This window comes from Bidens hawaiensis, unplaced genomic scaffold, assembly GCF_021521415.1.
Source record: "Bidens hawaiensis isolate Kalapana, Puna unplaced genomic scaffold, B.hawaiensis_p1.1 tig00014833_1, whole genome shotgun sequence".
Lineage (NCBI taxonomy): Eukaryota > Viridiplantae > Streptophyta > Magnoliopsida > Asterales > Asteraceae > Bidens > Bidens hawaiensis.
The window spans coordinates 49,783-72,080 of record NW_027492311.1 but is presented as its reverse complement, the minus strand read 5'-3'; positions in this window follow the sequence as shown (position 1 = coordinate 72,080).

The window sequence follows — 22,298 nt, the reverse complement described above, 5'->3', positions numbered from 1 at the left end:
ATCCTTAAGTTGACAAACCCATTGCAAAAATGTCTAATAAATATATATTATCTTAAAAATTAAAATGAAGTAAAATAATATTAATAACATGATCCTAAAAAATCAGCAAGACATGGTATGGCATGACAACTAGAACAAACAGTTCGTGGGCAGATACACACGTGCATGGCAGATACTTAAATGCCAACCGTTGATTACTTATCGTTTAGTGAGATGAGATCAAAGTCGAAGTGAAAAATGATGTCCATTAACATTAACGAAATCCTGTTCGTGTTCTTCCGTTAAGCTAAACGAACATTAACGAATGGTTCATGAACACTTTATCGAACGAAAATTCATGTTCGTTCATTAAGGAATTCAGCTTGTTCGTGTTCGTTTGTTAATTATGTAAACATACACAAATGGACATAAACTGATACTAACGAACACAAACGGATGTAACCGGACACTAATGGACAAAGAAACAAAAAATATTATATATAAATTCGAGAATATTAATAATTAAACCAAACACGATATCACCCAAATTTTCCAAAGTACACCACATACTTTGCAAAAAAGCACTTAACATAGGATTCATAAACATAATAATATCAAAATAATGTCTTCGAATTCAAAGTCCACAAATCTTTTAGCGTTTATCAATGAGTCGATAAGGGAAACAGTTGAAATGGAAACAAATATAAAATAGTACTAGCAAACATTTAAGAACGTATTTAAATGGACATTCACGAACACAATTAAACGACCACAACCCATGTTCGTGTTAGTTCATTAATTTTGCCAAACGCAATTCTTTTGACATGTGCCTTTATTACCTAAACGAACAAACTTCCCATCAAATAATTTGTTGGACGTTTGAATCGGGTACTATTAATATTTGTAGCAAAAGGGATATGGCCGTAAGCCCGTAATTAATATTTGATATTTTTTTAATATATAATATCTGATATATGGAAGCAGAAGCTGCCAAGTAATCATCATACCTCAAATTATAACTAGGGAACCTGTTCTGCAACACACGTGATCATAACTTATTCTCTCCAAGTCTCCAACAATATAATATGTTCATCCTTCATTTGGGATAACGTGAAAACATTTAGATTTTGTCACAATTATTCCAACCGTCTTGCTATAAAAAAACGAGTTGAGTCGAGCTTAAATGAGTCTGGATTGCGTTTAATCATGAATTGAAACGTATTTAATAAAGAGAGTGAACCTTTAGTCGAATGCAATTCTTGAATTAGCTTGATGCTTCTATATATGAGTCGAGTTTAAACGACTATGAATTGTGTAAAACCCTGAGCCTCTAGTCATCTGTAAATTTTTTGACTTGACTCTAAATAACTTTTTATGAGTTTTTAAATCTTCTAGTGACCAAACGGTTGATTTATTCCAAGTGTGCATTAGTTTTGAATGAATTTATAAAATCTTATGGCTAGACCCTTGTACTTCATTCTTTAATGTTGAGCTTTCATCTTGAGCTGTTTTGAGTTTTCTTGTAAAGAAGAACAAATCATGAATGCTTGTATGTAGTATGACTTCTTGATAATTTCAGTAGTTAACAATTATAAAAAAAAAGACTTTCTTTAATGTGTGATACACTAGCAACAAAATAATTAAATAAAAGTGTTAAACCTTACTAGTTAGATATTATTTGGTATGCAGGGATGAGAGACGAAATGAAATTGATCATTCCATATGAATGAAAAAAAGTGTTCGATTAATGGAATGAAATCACATATTACTGTGACATTCGTCAATTTCGGGTTTTATTTGTATTCGTTTGTGTATTCGTTTATCATGTAAACCGACCCGATTTATATCCCAAACATTTCAAATATATAAAATATTGGATTTTATGTTACTAAATCATTCCCACTTGTTCAATTTGAAAAACCTCTTTTATGGATTCGAAAACGCCTTTAAAACGATCAAATTACATCGAAAACGAACTTCTGGGACGCGAAACGAACCACGCAAGACGAGCTGAACCGACACGCCGCTCGGCCAGGGCAGGGAAGGTCAGTCGCGCCTAGGGGTTGCTGATGCATATAACTCATTTTTGTTGTTATTTATCACATGTTTGACCCTATTAACCAATCAAAATACTTGAAAATCTCTAAAGCAGCCTCATGGATAACCCTAACACCTTATCCTTCCTAAAACCAAGCCTCACCACTCATTTGAAACTACTCATACTCATCAAACACTCTCAACCTAAGTTCTAAGGTTCAATCTTCAAGTTCCTACTTGTTGACCTTTAAGAGTCAAACAAGAGTTTCCTTTGTTTCTAAAATCATTATTATACATGTTCTTAGATATTGGGCATGTGGAAACCATCTATGAACTTATTGTGAGATGGAAACCGAACCAAATCGAACTTTCGTTTAAAGACTTTATTGTTAACTTTTTGGTTGTAAAACTTAAGTTTCTTCATTTATAAATTATTATACAAGTTCTTTGATATTTGGGCATGTGGAAACCATCTATGAACTTATTGTGAGATGGAAAACAAACCAAACCAATCTAAACCGATTCTTACTCGCTTAAGACACACAAGTGTGTTTTTAGCTATCAAGACTTGTATAAATCTTTAAAAATACTTTATAAACTGATTTTAATTATTTTCTTAAGTACTTGGAAATGTTGGATCCAACTTGATCTCATAACAAAGTTTGGACCGACAAAACCGAACACTCGCTTAACGGACGTTGTTAGTTCTAAAACAATAGAACTACATACTTGGTTAAGTCTTATTAAATTTTATTGAGTTATCTCATAACATTCATTATCTTGGAAAGTTGACTTTGGGTTTGACTAATTATCAAGACCCGAACCAACAACACGAAACACTAGTTAAAACCCGTTTTAGTATCTATATTATAAAGGGACTTGCATTCTAGCATTTTTACCCTCCTTATTATAACATAGGTTAAATATTAAGGCTAGATACTTTAACCCGGTTTCGAGCAAATTTATATTTTTAAAGACTATTATTATGTTTCTCTCACATATTTACATTTTAAACCTTGAACTTTAAATTATTGCATTTCTTAGCATTTATCTTATTTAAAGACTTCATTTCATCCAGACCTTGCTCGTTAAACCTCATCCTTTCGGTTACCCGTCATTTTACCGAATCAAGTTTGTTACTTGAACATGAGTACTTTTCATACCCTGTTTTCCATATTTCGTTTTGGGGTGATATCGCATACTTATTCAAACTAAATGTTTTATACTTGAGTCTTAAACCACAAACTTTATTGTATACTTGACTTAAAGAAATGCTCGATTTGGTGTTCTATGCTTACATGCTTATATGTTAATGTGTTTACCGCTTTTGGTTGGTTGATCTATAATCCTAGACTATTTGGCATCCCCTTATAGCAAGGTGTCGTTAATGTATTCTTATTAACGATAACTATAAAATCCTAGACTATTTGGCATCTCCTTATAGCACGGTGTCGTTAATGTATTCTTATTAACGATAACTATAAAATCCTAGTCTATTTGGCAACCCCTTATAGCAAGGTGTCGTTAATATGTTCTTATTAACGATAACTATATATATCATAGACTATTTGGTATCCCCTTATAGAAAGATGTCGCTAATGTATGCTTATTAGCGATCTCATTTATCCAAATTATTGCTATTATTTATTGTTTTGTATACAAGTTGCGGAAATTTCGTATTATATATACATATTGTTCAAACTATGAAATTGCTCACCAACCTTTGTGTTGACAAACTTTATTTTATGCAATGTTACAGGTTTGACTTTTGTTGACTCGAGAACTTGACGAAAAACGTTATCAAGACTATGAGGATATTAGCAAAACGAACAATATATTTGTTTACTTGTATTCAATTTGTTTTGTATGAACAAGATGTGTTGTTTATTGATTTTATGAAATAAAAATGAGTTGATTAAATATTGTCGCTTTAATAGCGTCTTGTGTTTTTGGGCAATCCGTTGCACCCCGCATGTTCCGCCGCCTTTGATCGGGGTGTGACATTACCTGATCCATTTCATTCTCTTTAAAACACTTCAAATTCATTATATTCAAACCCCACCCCCTTCACCCTACATCATCTCCACCGCCCTCTTACCACCCCCACCTCCAATCACCTCCATCGTCGATCACTTGCCACCGCCAACACCAACCACTGCTCCCATCACTATCAAAGCCCTCACCACGCCACCGCTAACTAACATCACCTCTCACCACCACGACCGTCACACCCACCACCACCACCAACAACCAATGGTTACCATCCACCTCCACCTACCATTACCGCCACCACCACCATTACCACTCACCGCCAATTTTTATTTTATTTCTTTATCTTTTCACGTCTATCAAAAAACACAAAATGATCATTCATTTCGTTCCCACAAAGGTAACTAAAAAAATCAATGAAACGTAATTCATTTCATTCATTTGTTTATTTCATTACTCCATATCAAACACATCCTTAAGAAATAAACTATATGGTAAACAACTGAGATATCTTAAAAACATTAATGTGATATAGTTACCTCGTATGTGATACATATATATGACTTTGTGAGCTACATATATGTATTCTCGCGAGTTACATGTATCTTTTTATTTCTTTTGATTTAGGCAAAAACTAATAACATATAAAGAGAATGAAAATAATTTTAAAGTTAACAAATTATTGGTTAAAAGAGGTTTCTACGACAACTAAAATTAAAATTGCATGAAAACAACGATACTATTGTATTATTTTACTCAAAACTATATATGAATTATAATTTCTACAGCAACTCGACCCATGCAAATCATTAAAACTGGTTGATAGACGTACAAAAATCGAAAATAATAAAACCAATAAAATAAAAATACATGAACCCGTCACTTTTTAGTCCTGACCTCATTTATTTTACAAGAAGTTTATGTGTATCCAATGATAGAAGTTCTAGAATAATGTTACATAATACCATAAAAAGACAAACCAAATATAAAAAAAAAACAGCATAAATGTATGAAATGAAATGGTTTTACACTTTGTGAAAAGTCTCAGTCAGCATGATGGTTAATGTGGATATATGATCTGTTGATGTAGGATTTGAACCGACCAGTTGCATGAGGGGATGAATCATTAGGCTGGATTTCATTTACTCACTCTCATGAGCCAAAAGGGTCCCTCTCACCACGCCTTTCATCACAACCTGGTGATTTGATGTACACATGGTTCCAACTTCGAACCACATAAAGCCAATCCATATGTGTAACGAACCATAAATTGTTTTAAAAGTACACCCTCCCGATTGTGACTTGCTAGAAGCGGGTTAAATGAACCGAAGCAACTCGAGTGGTTTGAGTTTTGACAAGTTTATGATCCAAGCATTTATGTTCATGATACAGGTTTTCATGGTTTACCGAGTCAATGGTTCAGTTTGGTTTGAAACTTAGAACAACCATCCGACCTTTATTATATATAGAGTAAACTGTGGTTTTTATCCTTGTGGTTTGTCCAGATATATGCGGTTTTAATCCAATAGTTTTATATTTGTGATTTTCGTCCTTGTGGTTTCATTTCACTTGCAATTCAACCCGAATTCATTAACCCCGGTCGTTAAATCCATCAACGTGCTCCTCACGTGAGGGGCAGTTTTGTCTTTTTTTCTCCCCAAATAAACCCATGTCCCAATTCGCAAGCCCCTTCACGTGAAGGGTACGCAATTCGCAAATTTGAATTGCGAATTCAGGTTTACTTGCAAGTGAAATGAAACCACATTTACGAAAATCGCAAATTTGGAACTATTGGCCATAAACCGCATAGTTGGAAAAATCACAAGGACGAAAACCGCAGTCCACTCTTATACATATAATTATTATTTTTATTTGTAAAATATCTAGGTATAAATGTATAACATGTGTCATAATAATAACTATCTTTAGTATTTATAACTTTTAATACCTGGTAATTATTAAGAAAATCAATTCCAACCAAAATCGAACCTTTAAACCGCAAACCGGTCAGTCCAATCCATCCAACACAACCAGTTTGGTTTTGTCATTTTCTTAAATCCTAAACGACACTATGCCTTCAGAATTTTTGTTAAAACCAATTGAATTACACAGTAAACATCCCTAATATCATATGCTTACTTTAGGAATTTCTCAAATGTATAATCCTAACCAATTGAACCTATTTACGATGATTTTTCTTTGTCAAAACTTTTTGTAAACATATCAAAACCCGTAATAAACTATCAATGTCATCGATTTCGTATATAAAATCAAACCAATCAAAACTCGCTACAAAATCAAAGTTGCGGGTAATACACAAGTGTTAATAAGAAAATGACACTAGACATAGTTTTAATCTTGAGAGTGAAAGTTGGGTACGGGCTTGTACACCTAATGTACAGCCTTTTTATTTGAAAAATATCATACGTGTGTGTGGTTGTGGGACAAAACAAGCACAAATGGATATTAATATTGTACACCTACCTTCTTTATGACACTTGGGAATTCCTGCTTCAAAGGCCAAGATTTTATGGTTATACCACTAATTCATTTAATCATCCTTTTAACTTGTACCCTACAACCCAATAATTGCAATTTGTGAGGAGATCAAGAACAAGATACTGTGTATACCCATCTTCCTACCCTAAATCTATGATTGTATGGGGTAGATCTTCTCCACTTACAAAGGGTCAAACCACAATGCAAAATACCATTATAAGGAAAAGATTCTTCCATCTATCTATAAAAAAGCAATCAATTTATGTTTAAAAAAACAAGATAATCTTCAATGATTATCGTAAAGGTAAACGCGGTATTCCCCTCTAGCATTCGAATAAAACTTTCGCTATAAGTTAATCGAAAACTAAGACAAGCCTTTAAGGACAATACATTAGTAAGAGTCTAGTTTTGCTATGGTAAAGTTGGTTTTTACTAGTATTCTGTCTTAACATCTTGTAAGCTGCTATGTTTTATTAGGTTCCACTGGTTAGAAGGGTATTTACGCGCCTTTTTATTCTTGAAGAAGAGTTAACTGTTATTTTTTAAGTCTAGAAGTTTTGTTGGATTTTGCACATCTTAATTCTAAAATAACAATAAGATGACTCGCCATCCTTTATACGAAAAGTTGCATTGGTTTTAGTCCTTTACATTAGCAAATGCAAAGTTTTTAGTTCAGTCAGCTCAATTTCATTTAGACAAAAGGGAGTTTATCAGTTTTAAGGTTGGGTATATAGTGGACTTATCTAGAAAGGAAAAGGCATAACCAAGTAAAATGGGACAAGCACCCAAAAAGCTCTCATTAAAAAGATTAAAAAGTGCAATATGAAAGTGATCATATATAGTATCATTTTGGTCAACAACTCACTTTCCACTCATCTAGTTGTAATACACAAAAGCCATTTTAACATTAGATAACCATAATAAGTCAATCCTCAGCTCAATCTCAACCCACTCCCTTCTCAAGAAAAAGAGATGCACTATGAGTCAACCCTCAACTCAACCTCAATCCCCTACCCCTACCCCACCCCAAGAAAATTTACATCTTGCATCTCAAGAACTTGAAGAAAAAGAGATGCCAAGTTACAAAGTGAGACCCACAAGTTGAAGAAAATAGGATTAGATAATAAAAGGATGGTATGGAAGGCATGGGATAAGCTTCTTGGACAAAGTGCAACTCCAAAATACACTTTTAATTCCTGCATGTTCCTTTAAAGATATTGTAAAGTATTATATTCATGTGGAAATAACTTCATATGTAAAAAATAAATCCCCTTTGTTCGTACATATTCGTATCATTGGAATATAATATTATTTTTAACCCCATGAACACAAACTCAAACTCATACCACCACTCTAGCTACCCATCCCTCTATCTCACTATACATACATTTATATATGTGTACATATTATATACACACAAAATAATCCCACATTTAATGAGATATTTAACTCAACACTATATATTCTCCCTCCCACCTTCATACCAACATCACACTCTTTCTTTTACACACACACACACAAAGTATACATACATACACATACACAAACACAAACACATATACATATTTGTAAACATGAAGAATGGCAAGGTTTTAAACTCATGGATCAAAAAGTGGAGAAAAATGAATGATGGAGGAATCATACCATCATCTTCAACTTGTGACAAGTGTTGTCAATGGGCTTTTAGATGGCCACTATCCATGAATCAAGACGACGAAGCTTCGATACCAAGAGACGTCCCGAAAGGCCATTTGGTGGTTTATGTGGGCAAGAACCAGATGAGGTTCGTGATCAATGTGAAATTACTAAAACACCCTTTGTTCAACGCGTTGTTGGATCAAGCGCGAGAAGAGTATGACTTTAGTAATGATTCCAGGCTTAGTATTCCTTGTGATGAGGAGATGTTTTTGAGTGTAGTACGGTGTGCCACGTCATCACGGGATCGAAGGATCCCATTGTGCCTTTGACTTTTGTGTGAAGTCAAAAGGAATTGTTCATGCAATATTGTTATATGTGTTGTGTAAAGAGATGACATGAATATTGTATGCGTGTAGTTGTTTAACTACAATATGAAAAATGAAACCTGTTTTTTTTGTATGGTAATTGTGTGTTAATAGTTATGAAAAATGCAACCTACATGCATATAAAAGACACCCAAAATGTAACTAGTGATTACTTGGATAGTGAAATTTTTTATGTTACGTTATCTAAAACATGTGTATATGATGACAAAAGATTTGGGGCTTTCTATCTTTTTTGGCAGCCATTGCCCATGAGTTATGGACCGGCCCAAAATATGATAAAATGGTATTATTACTCAATCATCTAACAGGGTTTACTTTGACCTTGATTTCTTGTACTTTTTTATGTACCAAGTCCTAAAAGAATTTTTACATTGCCTGGCCTCATATAGGGCTATTTTTGAATCATTTACGGGGCTGACTGGCTGAGTAGCTGACCACTAATTTACAAGTTTGTATTTTTTTTTCTTTTTTCTTTTTTATCTAAGATTTGATAGATTCAGAAGCAAGTATGATATTTTGTTCATATTAGAAGGAATCAAAACAGTTACTCCGATATAACTACTTTATATTCAAGATATCCAACGGTAATACTCTAAACAATAAGCCCTAAACTTTAAAACACACTGCTACGAAAAAGGAGTATCATTGACGGAAAACTATATGTCGATAATGACCGAATGATCTTTGAAGGAAAGCAAGTGCATCATAAAAAAATGTAACACGTGTTTGAAAATTCAATATTTTTATAACAAAATAATGGGTATACATGACACCCAACAAATATCCAAAAATATCTAATGGGTAGAGGGCTAGGTATGAGACACGGTATTAAAATCAGGTATTAGAATAATATTACCAAAAGCCGTCCCATTGCCACCCTAATTCCCGCTCAATCTTTTCAATCACTTGTTAGTTAGTGGCCCATAATCGACCGATATTTCATCGGTAATCCGTTAGTGGGTTAGAGGACATGATATTGGATTAGAATTCTTGTTTAGACTTTTCATATATATGTATCTCGGTGTAGGACCCATAAATCAATTGACACTCATTCTGTTGATCGAAAGCAAAACTCATGATGATTTTAGCAAGAATCATCTAACATCTTCCAGCAAACCTGCAAGTTATCTTTGACCAAATATGCGCCGTTAAAAGTATCATCTTTTCATATAACGGAGAAGTAATAAAGAAGTTGTTTCTTCAATGATGTTGATATTTTTTATGCATTTACGGTTGAGATCTTTGATGCTAACATGACATTAAATGTTTGGTAGGTTACCCTTGAAACTAATCCTTAATGCATCATCCATTATTCCAATGTTGCTATGGTCTAGCCTTGCTTATACTCCGGCTTGACTGGTTAGACTCGTTTGCCTTGTCCCACGGTTATAAAATGCAATAGTTTTGAAATACACTTAGGGCAGTGGGGGTGGTCCGTGATGGACCATTCATCACTCGTTAAACCATCACGTACGCCGCCGCCACCCACCTCATCACGCGTGATGAGGGGGTTTTCGTGATGCCCATCACGTTGTTTCTTCCTAGAAATGTTACCGTTGGAGGGTTTTGACGGGGGGGGGGGGGGGGGGTTAAATAAAAAAAACTATTATTTAACCTATATAAATAACTCAAATCCATCTATAAATCCAACTCAAATCCAACTCAAATCTTCTACTACAAACAACATTCTAACATCACACCAACGGAGGCTTCTAGGAAACGTGGCTCGGGTTCAAAGATAACCCAAACCCGACCAAAGGTTCGACAAAATCTAGGCGAGCCGACGAGATTTCGGTTACAAGATGAATCCGACACAACCCACCCATTCAACAGCAACCTTCCCAACAACAACCTTATCATCCAGAACCTTTTCAACCGTCCCAAAACCAACCTTTTCAACCGTCCCAAAACCAACATTTTCAGTGGCAATCTTTTCAACCGTATCAAAACCAACATTTTATTCCACTTTTTTCTACCCAAAATTATCCAAATGATGATTTTCAAATGTTTCAATCTCAATCGTCTCAAATGTCCGTCGATCCCCTATACGATAACGATGTTATACATAAATTTGCACTTGCTTTTCGTGAAGAAGACGACAATGCGGATGAAGATGAACCCGCGGAGGAGGATGACACCATCGTGAAGAAGCCGTGGTCGTCCGCGGAGGAGGTCGCCTTGACCAAGGCTTACTTACACGCCTCCAAAACAAAAAAATACGCAAACCAACAAAAACGAGACGCGTTATGGAGACATGTTATTGCACATTTTGAAAAACTTCTTGGGTCAACCGACTGAAACATGGATCAAATGACTTCCAAGTGGGGAGATTTGAATCGAAAAATGTCTAAATTTAATGCTTGCTTCGTCCAATTGGTAACTATTTTTTAAAATTTATTAGTTTATTTTTTTTAATAATTTATTACTTTATGTTTACAATTTGATATATATATTTTTCTAAATGTTTTGTAGGCCCGAAATCCACAAAGCAGCGCGAGCGAGGCGACTATCATAAAGAACGCCTTGCACGATTATGTAAAGATTTTCCGACATAAATTTTTTCTCCACATGGACACGTAGGAGGTTGCGAGACATGACCCGAAGTGGGAACCGATTCCCGTGGTCGACATGGACGGACCGACGGCTCCAAGGAAGAAAGGATCATCCTCAAAAAGATCAAAAACTTCCGATTCCGAGAACTACACAACGTCTACCGACGACTTGTCAAGCAACATGCCGAACATGAACTTGAACGAGCAACCCGGAGACGATCCCGAAGAAGACACACTCACACCCACACGACCGCATCACAAGAAAAGTGGGGAATTATCAAGATTCAGAAGGAAGCGGTGGCCGAAGACTTCGCCGAATACAAGTTAGCTAAGTTGGCAGAAATGGCCGAGGCGAAGGAGCGAAAGAAAGAAGCTCATGCTTTAAAAATGAAACGTGAGGAGACGTATATCAACCATTTGAATGAAAACAAAAAAAACACCGATTTAGCATTCCTCCTACAACCGCACGAACATCTTGACGAACCCTTTATATCAATCCTACTTCCTAAGCAGTTAATGCGGGAAAATATCGGATATTGGTCAAGGACCGATATTTGAGATATCGGTTATCACGGTGAGATATCGGTGGGATATCGGTAATTTAGTATCATGCAAAATTTATATATATAGCAATTTAACACTAACAATTCACTGTACTCTCCTAATATTAACAAATTATCCTTTTACAAGTTGCAAAACACTTATAATTGTAGCAAGTAGGAACTGTTTAAGACTCAAACCACCAACATTAAACACTAAAAGTTGAAAATTAATACTAAAACACTGATATCGGGAATATCGGTGATATATCGGTGAAATATCGGCCAGTATCGCCGATATTATCGGTACCGAGATTCAGACCGATATTTCACAAGAGGACCGGTAACCGAGATACCACCGAGATTGACTGCATAGCCTACTTCAACACAAATGCGAGATATGCAACAAGTGGGGCTGGGCCGGGCCGTAGATTTTTTTTGTCGGTTTTTTAATTTATTTATCTTTGTAACATTTATTTAATCTTGTTTTATTTTTTACTTAATTTAACTTTGTTTTAATATTTATTTTATAAAATAAATAAATAAATAAAACCATCACACCACACCACACCACCACCCCCACTAAATTCCATCACTAGTGATGGATTTGGTTGGGGTGAGGTGGCACATTATCATTGGGTGGTCAATGTGATGGAAAAACCATCACAATAAACCACCCCTTCCCCCATTATATATTTAGATGAGTCACGTACTTACGTGGTGTATTTTTTTTGTTAGAATAAGTGAGTTTGAAAAAAAAGTGGTTCATGTGGTTGACTTTATTTTAAGTGATTTTAGGTAATTCTCTATTTTAGATAGAGGATTAGGATGACACCTCAGCAATATTTCCAAGTGGCCATCCATATCATCCAAATGGCCGTCCATGTCATCGCATGTGTGATGTGGCATGACATGTGGAAAAATCTATCTCAAATAGAGGATTATGAGTAAAATAAAAAATTTTATAAAATATACATGTTAGTAACATCACTTTTATAAAACACGATAAAATAAAAATACAATACAACATTAAAACTATACAACAAAATACAATATTAGTGAGTGACAAAAATGTAACCTCAAAAAACCACGTAAAATATTTTGAAATTTTTGACTTAAATTCTCATGACAAGTGAATTGTTATTGTGTCACACTAGGCTATTGACCCGCGTACGACACGGGTTGAAATATATAAATCATGTAACAATCACACGTAATTTTAAACAACAAGATAGTTTATGATATATATTTGTTGTGACATAAATATGATATATGGTTGTTAATAATACAAGTACCAAAATAAATGATTATTATACATAGTTTTCAACCAAAATAGCATTCAATTTACAATGCTTAGAAACATAAGTAAAACTACAAAATAAAAATTCATAAACTACTTGTCACACCCCGACCAAATGCGGAACATGCCGGGGCGTAACGTATTGATTGGACAGTAGCTCAGAAGACACTAATTAAAGCGTTAATAATTATTTAACTTCATTAACATTAAACATGTACACAAATTCAATAATCAAAACAATTACAACATATTTATTGTTTGAATATATATCCTAAGGTAAAAACTAATATCTTCAATCTTGATCAATGTAAATTACTTGTACCTGTAGCATGTATAAAAATAAAGCTTGTCAACACGAATGTTGGTGAGAATACATAAGTTTTAGTTTTATATATATATATAGAGCTAAATCACAATTCATATGTAAATGATGAGTATTGCAATTCTTATGAAAATGTAAACAACTAAATAGATGTGGACCCGTTCTTATTGATACGAAATCAATGTACTTGGGTAAATGTATGATCATACTAGATGAGGATAGATGAAGATGAGATACCAACCAGCAAACATAAAATAAACAATTAAGCACATAGAGCATTATCATAGAGCATGCAATAGTCACACATAAACATATATTGAATTGTGTTTTGAATAGATGTGGAAATAAAAATGTGTAATGTAAATAGGGTATACATGCCACCCCCAAAACGTAAAAGATGAAAAAGGGGGATATGTAAACTCACCTTAGAGAATAAGCAAATGAATAAATACGTTAAGCTTTGTAGGAGAATAAGCGTCGCGCTCGAGAGGTAGCAAGGTCAAATCCTAACAAGTGTAATAACGGGAAAATGCTACAAGTTAACAATTGGACTAAGAGTGAAACGAGGTATGAACGGGTATAAAGAGTGTGGCGTTTTTATTTAAAGTTTATGATTAATAAAGATTACTATTGTATAAAATATAATTGTTTATAAAATATTCGTACTTATATTATTAAAGCGATAACCATATATATATAAAAAGTCATTCGTTTATAAATTACTTAGCCAAAATAATATTATATACCTTAATTTTCGTTTTCTAATTAAACAAAATCTTTTTAAGTATTCATTACAAAAACCCTTATAAACTTTTAATAACTATTATACATATGTATATATATATCTAGTTTTAACCGAGATTTGGAAAAGCAACGAGTTAATATGATGGTTTTAAATAAAATATAAATTATTTATCATTTATTTAGGATTTTAAATCATTGAAAATATATTGTTTAACAAAATACAAAACAAAAAAAAAAGTAAAACGGGGTGGCAGAGGGTCGAACCCACGACCTCTGCCGCCAAACGTTCATGAGTTACCCAGCTGGGTTGACCAGCACTTGCAAATAGATCTAGTTTTCATTAATTAAATACACCATCTGTTCATAACAGATTTGTTTAAACAAACCCTAGAAATCAATTGATCCAATCCGTTTACAATGAATCAAATCAAGTCTAGGGCTTTTGATCTACACAACAACGCGATTCTAACCATGTATACAATTACCTCTAACCACGATCAGAGATGGGTGAACAAGGTCAAGCAGGGCCGACGGTTTATTGATGAAAGAACGAGTTACAAAGAGTGAGCTGGTCTAATTAAGTATTGGGGTTTAGGTCATGATAGCTTGAGTGAGTTGTGGACGAGTTTAATTGAAACATAAACGAGTTTATATAGAGTTTTAGGAATCGAATGATCTGCGGTTCGTTTTTGGCATTGAGCTGTCAATTGGTTGTTGATTAACACAATTAAGGTATGACTTGGACACGTTTTTGATCACTTAACGTTTATACAAAGTAAATTCCGTGATTCCAGGCCTTAATCGTGGGTCATGAAGCAAGGGGGGGGGGTACAGTGGTGACGGGAAATGGAGAAAGAAGAGAAGGGTTTTGGATAATTTTTGCAATTTAGTTCCTAAACTTTAGGATTGGGTACACAAGTGGATAAATGTTTGCTAGGGGTGGATTTTGTACATAACTCATAGTTAAATCGATAAATAACAAAAATAAATCAATAAAAGAATAATACATATGTTTAAACGGCGCGATAATTTATTTGGCGTTGAACGTTCAAATTAATAATAAATAAAAATAATCATAAATGATATATGTGTTGGGTTTCGGATTCGAAAAATAACAAATGTTACACTACTAAACACTTCCTTATAAACCACATTTGTAGTTTTATTTGTAACTTTACATTCTTTATCTAATATAAGCATTTTAACATTGTTTTTACTCTTCACTCGTGATAAAACTACATATAGTTGACTATGTGTAAACACCGGTTCTCGTAGGTATATGTCAACTCTTGCTAGTGACTGCCCTTGACTTTTGTTATTGGCCATTGCAAAACAAACGAGTTATATAAGTGCGATAACCAATATTAATACCTCAAATAACTTTTACTTCGATAAAACGTATGTCCAAGTTAATTACTTGTAACCTAGTACCATTGCACAAACCGTTCTTCGAATTAATATTTCGTAATAACATTATTGGGACACCTACTTTTAGAATCAATTTATGGTTAGACATTCCTGACATTTTTAAACCATTTAGGAAATCTGGTGAGTGTAATGTTGAATCAAAACCAGGCCTAACACTATCAGAACTGAGATATTCAACTTCTTTTCCGAAAAAAACGATAAAAATCTGCCATTAATGTCTTGGACAACCTCATTTAAAGGTGCAAGTATGGCCCATTCTTGAAAGTATCTAATATCATTAAAATTGTCCACTAATGATGAATATACAAAATCAATCAAAATCAATCAAATCAGAAATCGGATCAGATGAATCACCAATCAAAAGATCATCTGGTATATGTATAATGCCTTGGCTGTCATTTTGACTTCCAAGTTTTCCTTCACCAAGTTCTAACAACCATTCTACAAATCTTCTGGTAGCTTCCGTATCTGATGATTGACACCCGACAACTAACCTCGTCTATTTTTTTAACCTAAACACCTTGCATTTGGACCAAATGTGAGACGAACTAAGTGAAGCATTAACAATGTCACCCCGTGATCCATTTTGTACCGCTGGTAATATTTGTCCAAAATCACCCCCAAAAACAATAATCTCCCCCCCCCCCCCAAAAAAAAAGATCTTCACAACTGTTACGGTTACCATATTTTAAAACATATTTTAAAGTCCCATTCAAGGCTTCAAAAGCATGTTAATGTGTGATAGGAGCCTCTTCCCATATAAACAGATATGTTTTCTTCATTAAGTTGCAAATATCTGGATTTCTTGTTATTGAACATCTAGAAACTAATAACAAAACAAAATGCATATAAACATATGAAATCCTATTAACGTGTAAAAATTGAAATATTAACACATTGAAAATGATGCTGAGTGGTTGTCTTGCCGTTGACACTACACGTTTCAAAAAACGCATTGTCATGTAGGTTTAAAGGGTATGCAAAAAATATTAAATTGACTAACCGTTTGAATTACTTCTCTTATTGGAAGATGATGATTCAATAATATTTCGCTTATTTGATTTTGAAAACACCTGTAATATAATATAATAAGGTTATCATATGAAAAATATGAACAACTTAAAAATGTAGACAATAAAAACGTATATAACGTGGCATATGATTGTATTATATAACGAAGGATTTTACTCCACAAAAAACCAACATACCTTTGCATACTCCGAACAAAGAATATTGTTTAACTTAAAATGGTATGAAGAATTAGAAAAACTTTCATAAAAAAAATAGTAAACCACCAAAATTGACTATTGACATATTGTGTGTTAAAAAAATTTATGTTAAATGGATATCAAAAAAATGTGTAGGTTAAATACTATTTAAGTTTTCATAGGTAACTTATGGTTGACAACTTTATGACAAACCTATGTTATGAAAAGACAAAGCTAATTCTTTGGCATAAATAATGTTTTACATTAACAAAAAATTCGACCAATTTAACTAATTAAATGGGATAGCTGGTTTTGATCCTTTATCGCCATAATTTGATTCATAAAGTTCGTTTGATTCAGTCAAAATATTGACTAAGTTTATGGGTAATTGGTTAGACTAAATTTCTGAAAAAGAAAGTGATTATCATTAATGCACAAATTCTACATCTTTAACTAATTAGTTACCAAAAAACGTGTTTCAAATATTTAACTAACAAATTAATTATAAAAAGATAAGTCTCTAATTTAGGTTAATAAATTGTTTAACGGTTTTTGAATTTGAAAATCTAAGATTCATGATAATAAATAAAGATATTTAGGAAAATGTAATTATGACTTTCTATTATAAAATCATCTCAAAATAAACATTATAAGATCTTAACAAAACAAATCATCTACCAAAACTAAGTTCTGTAATAAAGATGTTGAAAAAATAATTTATAACGTAAGTATTGAACGTGCGAAAATATAAGGTATAAGATAAAGAAAATGTTTTTATGTTGGTGAAGCGTACAAATTATAGTGCAGTAAAATACATTAAATTATGTCAAACTCTATATATATTGCGATTTATGGTAACTCCCTATATATTTAAAACAACCAATATTGTGTATTCAATATTATTAGTGTGTCGTGTATTTATGTGAAAGAAAAATGTGTTGACAAAAAATGTATACATCTTGGTATTTAAATATTAGGAATATACAAAAAGTTTATTGGTAGACATTTGATAACCGAAACCATAAATTTGATTGAATAAATCTATGTTTTCTAAACTTTGTTTGAGTTTTATAAAAACGGAATTACATTTGTTACTACAAATAGCACAATCTTTCCATAAACGGAAAAAATTATTATGAGAGTTGAAATTATAATTGGAAGAAAAATAACTAAGCCAAAATATAAGTCTTAATTTAAATGATTGGAAGACGAATATTAAAATGCTGAACCCGCCAAAAATCGGGTAATTTTGAGGTATACTTGTTTCGTTTAATAAAGTTTGTTAATTGAAATTAAAATTTTATTAGAAAGACATATATATATATATATACATATATATATATATATATATATATATATATATATATATATATATATTGGAAACTAAATGTAATGTTTGACTTTGTAACATAAAATCAAAACATAATAATACTATATAACGTCACACACATAATTTAAGAAACATATAACATGTAAATGACTTGGTAATAAATGTGTAATTTTTGACTTTGTAATATAAAATCAACCCTATATGATCTTTAATAAAACATATCATCTACCAAAAAAAAGTTTTGTAACAAATACGCCGAACATATAATTTATAATGTAAGTATTAAACATCATAAAATATATTATACCATATAAAACATAGTCAAAACTTTAAATGTAAATAAGAATCAAGATGCAATAAAATACATTACCTTATTAAAAAGTAAATATAATTGGATTTATTGTAACTTATAAATTAAAATGGGCGGTATAAATAACAAAATGATAAAATGTATACAATATAGTTTCTTCAAACATAGAAACCCCATATTTAATTTACAACAGGTTTTTAATAGTTATTAATTTTTTACATTTAATATAAATTAAGATATTAACCTAATTTGATGGTTACAACACATGTCATGATTTCCAAACATAAATCATGGTACACAACCATCAAAATCCAAAAATTCCAAGCATTTGATGATTTACAAATAAACAGTTGGTCTTCCTATAACAGACATGTTTCATAAACTTACCTATCATAACTTACCTATGTAAAATGAAATATTATTTAATCTACATAGTTTGTTGATACAATTGATTTCATTTTTTATATGATTTAGTTAAGCTGTATAATGTATATAATTATTTGAATTATAAGTATAAAAAATTGCAAAAATTAAAAAAATTATAAAGTTATAAGATATAAATTGTAAAAATTAAAAAATTATTTGAATTAATAGTCAAAACAAAGTTTGATCATATAAAAATGCATTAATTTATATGAATTGTGTAATTTACGTAAATAAATTTGTCATCTTTATTAGTCTTTAGTATTTTGGGAAACATTGACTAATAAAAAATAATAGATATTAAATAAAAACATAAACACATATATGTGTATTATCTTAAATGTAAAGTCCAATAATATTAGAAACTATAAAAATGTTTTAAATTTCGTTGACACTGGTGATTTAATTGCATATGATATTAAATTTAAATTAAAAATATGAAAACATATTAAATAAAATTTGACCAATAATGATAACCATGGAAATATATTAAAACGATTTTGAAAATGAATCAAAATCATGGAAATATATTAAATGGACTTTGGTCAACAACGATATAAGATTGATTATATAAAAACTAATTAAATTATATGAAGTGTGAAAAATACATAAATACATGAATAAAAAAAAATATTCATCCAATCTTGTACAAAAGATAAAACATTTTTAAATACTCAATCCATGACATTAGCTATTCTAGTTTTTTTTAAGGGGGAGAGGGGTATTAGCTTAAATGATAAAATTAAATAAATGTTAAATAATATATTATTTGGACTAAACGGATGTTTGGGTATTAACCGGAATAATCATAATTAAATACAATAACAATTAATAGCACATAAAAATTGAATTACCAAATAGGGAAGATTTGAACTATGTGAACAAATATATAATTGATATTCTAATGTATAACCGGAATAATTACCACTATCAGGAAAAAATGATTTTGCAATGACTATACCCTGAATAATTAACAATAAAAAAATATTTTAATTCCAAATGGATGTATCAAGAATAATAAAAATAATAAAACCAATGATTGAAAGGTTAAAGAAAATGAATGGACAATGATATAACGAATAATATGAGAATGAGATCTTTGAATATCAAAGAACCTTACCGGAAAAACACAACAGTTCAACATCTCAGTTGAATCTTGGATTTGATATAGAACCTAAAGAGATTATAAAAAAACCATATAATGAATAATTTCAATACAAAAAAAACGAAAAAGAAAAAGAATTGTCAATAAAATAATGAATAATATGAGAATCGGCCGTTATAGTATTAAATAAAACCTTACCGGAAAACCGTAATAGTTCAACATTTGCATTAAATCTTGGATTTTAATATACAACCTAAAGAGATTATAAAAAAATCATATAATAATTAAAATCAATACAAACAAAAAAGAAAATAAAAAGAATTGTCAATATAATAATGAATAATGTGAGAATTGGCCATTAGAGTATCAAATAAAACCTTACCGGAAAATGATTAATCTCCCTTACTGAAACAGGCGATGGTGAAGGTAGTAATCTGAAATAGAGAGAGAGAGAGAGAGATATTAAAATGATTAGGGTGTCCAATCTTATGGTTTATACAATGTTATTAAAATGAGATGATTTAGTAAGTTTTTGAATTCTAATAATAATAGAATAATTAATATCATAATTACATTAATAATTACAAAAATATAAAAGCCAATATCATTGATTTAAAATTTAAATACATTAATAAGTTACAAAAATATAAAAGTCAGTATCATTGATTTAAATTTTTTTATGAATATGTGGAAATTATAAGTATGGAAGTGAATGCCATGAATGCATATATGGATAGTCTAGGGGAAGGACATGTGGACAACACAAAGGTTTACACCGTATATAAAACCATGTGTAAGAATCCATATATTTATAAACGGTTTAAAGTAATTTAATTCAAATCATGATTTCTTTCTTGGTTAAGAAACCAAAAAGGAATGAGCCAAAATTTATAAGGGAGTCAAAATATAATACAAATTCAAGCACTAATTCCTATAGAACATAGAATTCAATGTAAATTAATAAATCGTTGACCAATGATAATAAATATGAAGTTATTGATTTCTATTTTAAAATAACTACCATTTTAATTTATTTTTGAATTATTTAATTGAAAATCATATTTTCGAATTGTTAGCTTATTTAACCATTTATTAGGATATTGAAAGAACAATAATTTAAACCGTTATTGACAATTAATATGTTATTACGTCATAAGCACATGTTTAAATAGCCTCTATAAAAAAATTAAGTTTACAAAATTTGAAAAGCGTTTTACTATCTAAATACATGTATAAAAACATAAAATTTTAGGGTTTTCTAAAAATCGGAACGGATAAGGTTTCGGGTTCAAAAATTGACGAATGTCACCATTTATAAAATCATACAATAAGAAAATGAATGATCATTTATCAATTATCTCATATTACTAACAAACGGGTCATAAAATATTCGGATTAAATGAGTCATGAGTTATAAAACATAATAAAGGGGTGCATTCAATAGGATGTCTTTTTTAATTTAATATAGAATTATTTTAATAGTAAGAAATTTTAAGATTACAAGTTATTTATGGAAAATCCAATAATATAATTAATAGAAATGAATACAAATGGGTTGTTTCATATTTTATTTTATTTTATAATTATTTTATTGTCAAGAAAAATAGAGAAGTGGTTGATATAAATGGAAAGATTAGGAATTAACCAATAAAAAGAGGATATGTGGACAAAAACTCTATTATTTTAATATATATATAGATTTACCTCTAATTAAAATTTTCAAAGTACATGTGGTGTTTAAGGCAAAATGGCCACTTGCTAATACTATATTTTATTGTATTGTATTGTATTATTTTGTATAATTTTGATTATAGTATAGTTTTACTGTCGTGTTATTTATTAAAATGAATTATAAATTATTAAATGATTTTAATATATATATATATATATATATAACACATTTTTAACTAAATAGATTGGGATTACTATTAAGGTTTATTTTTATTATTATTACTTAGAATATTTATTATTATTATTATTATTATTATTATTATCAACTTACTAATTTTGTTATTGTAGTTATTACAAAGATTATCGTTAATTTATGATTTTTAATCATATTATTATTATTATTGTTGTTTTTTTATTCAATAGGTTTTGTTACTAACATGTACATTTTATAAATTCTTTATTTTACTCATAATTCTTTATTCGAGATAGAGTTTTTCACATGTCATGCCACATCACACATGTGATGACATGAACGACCATTTGGATGATGTGGACTGCCACATGGAAATGTTGTTGAGGTCACTCTAATCCTCTATCTAAGATAGATAATTACCTAAAATCACTCAAAATAAAATCAGTCACCTAAAATCACTTTTTTTTTCAAACTCACCTATAACCTATTCTAGCAAAAAATCTAGGTGGTGTGTGAACCATCTTCTCAAAGAAAATCATTTCCAATGTTTCATAAACATTAGTTAACAGGAAGTTTGATTTTAATCATCGGCTATGGTAACGGGTGAGAAGGAAAACAAAATAATAAATCTATACACCTAATACC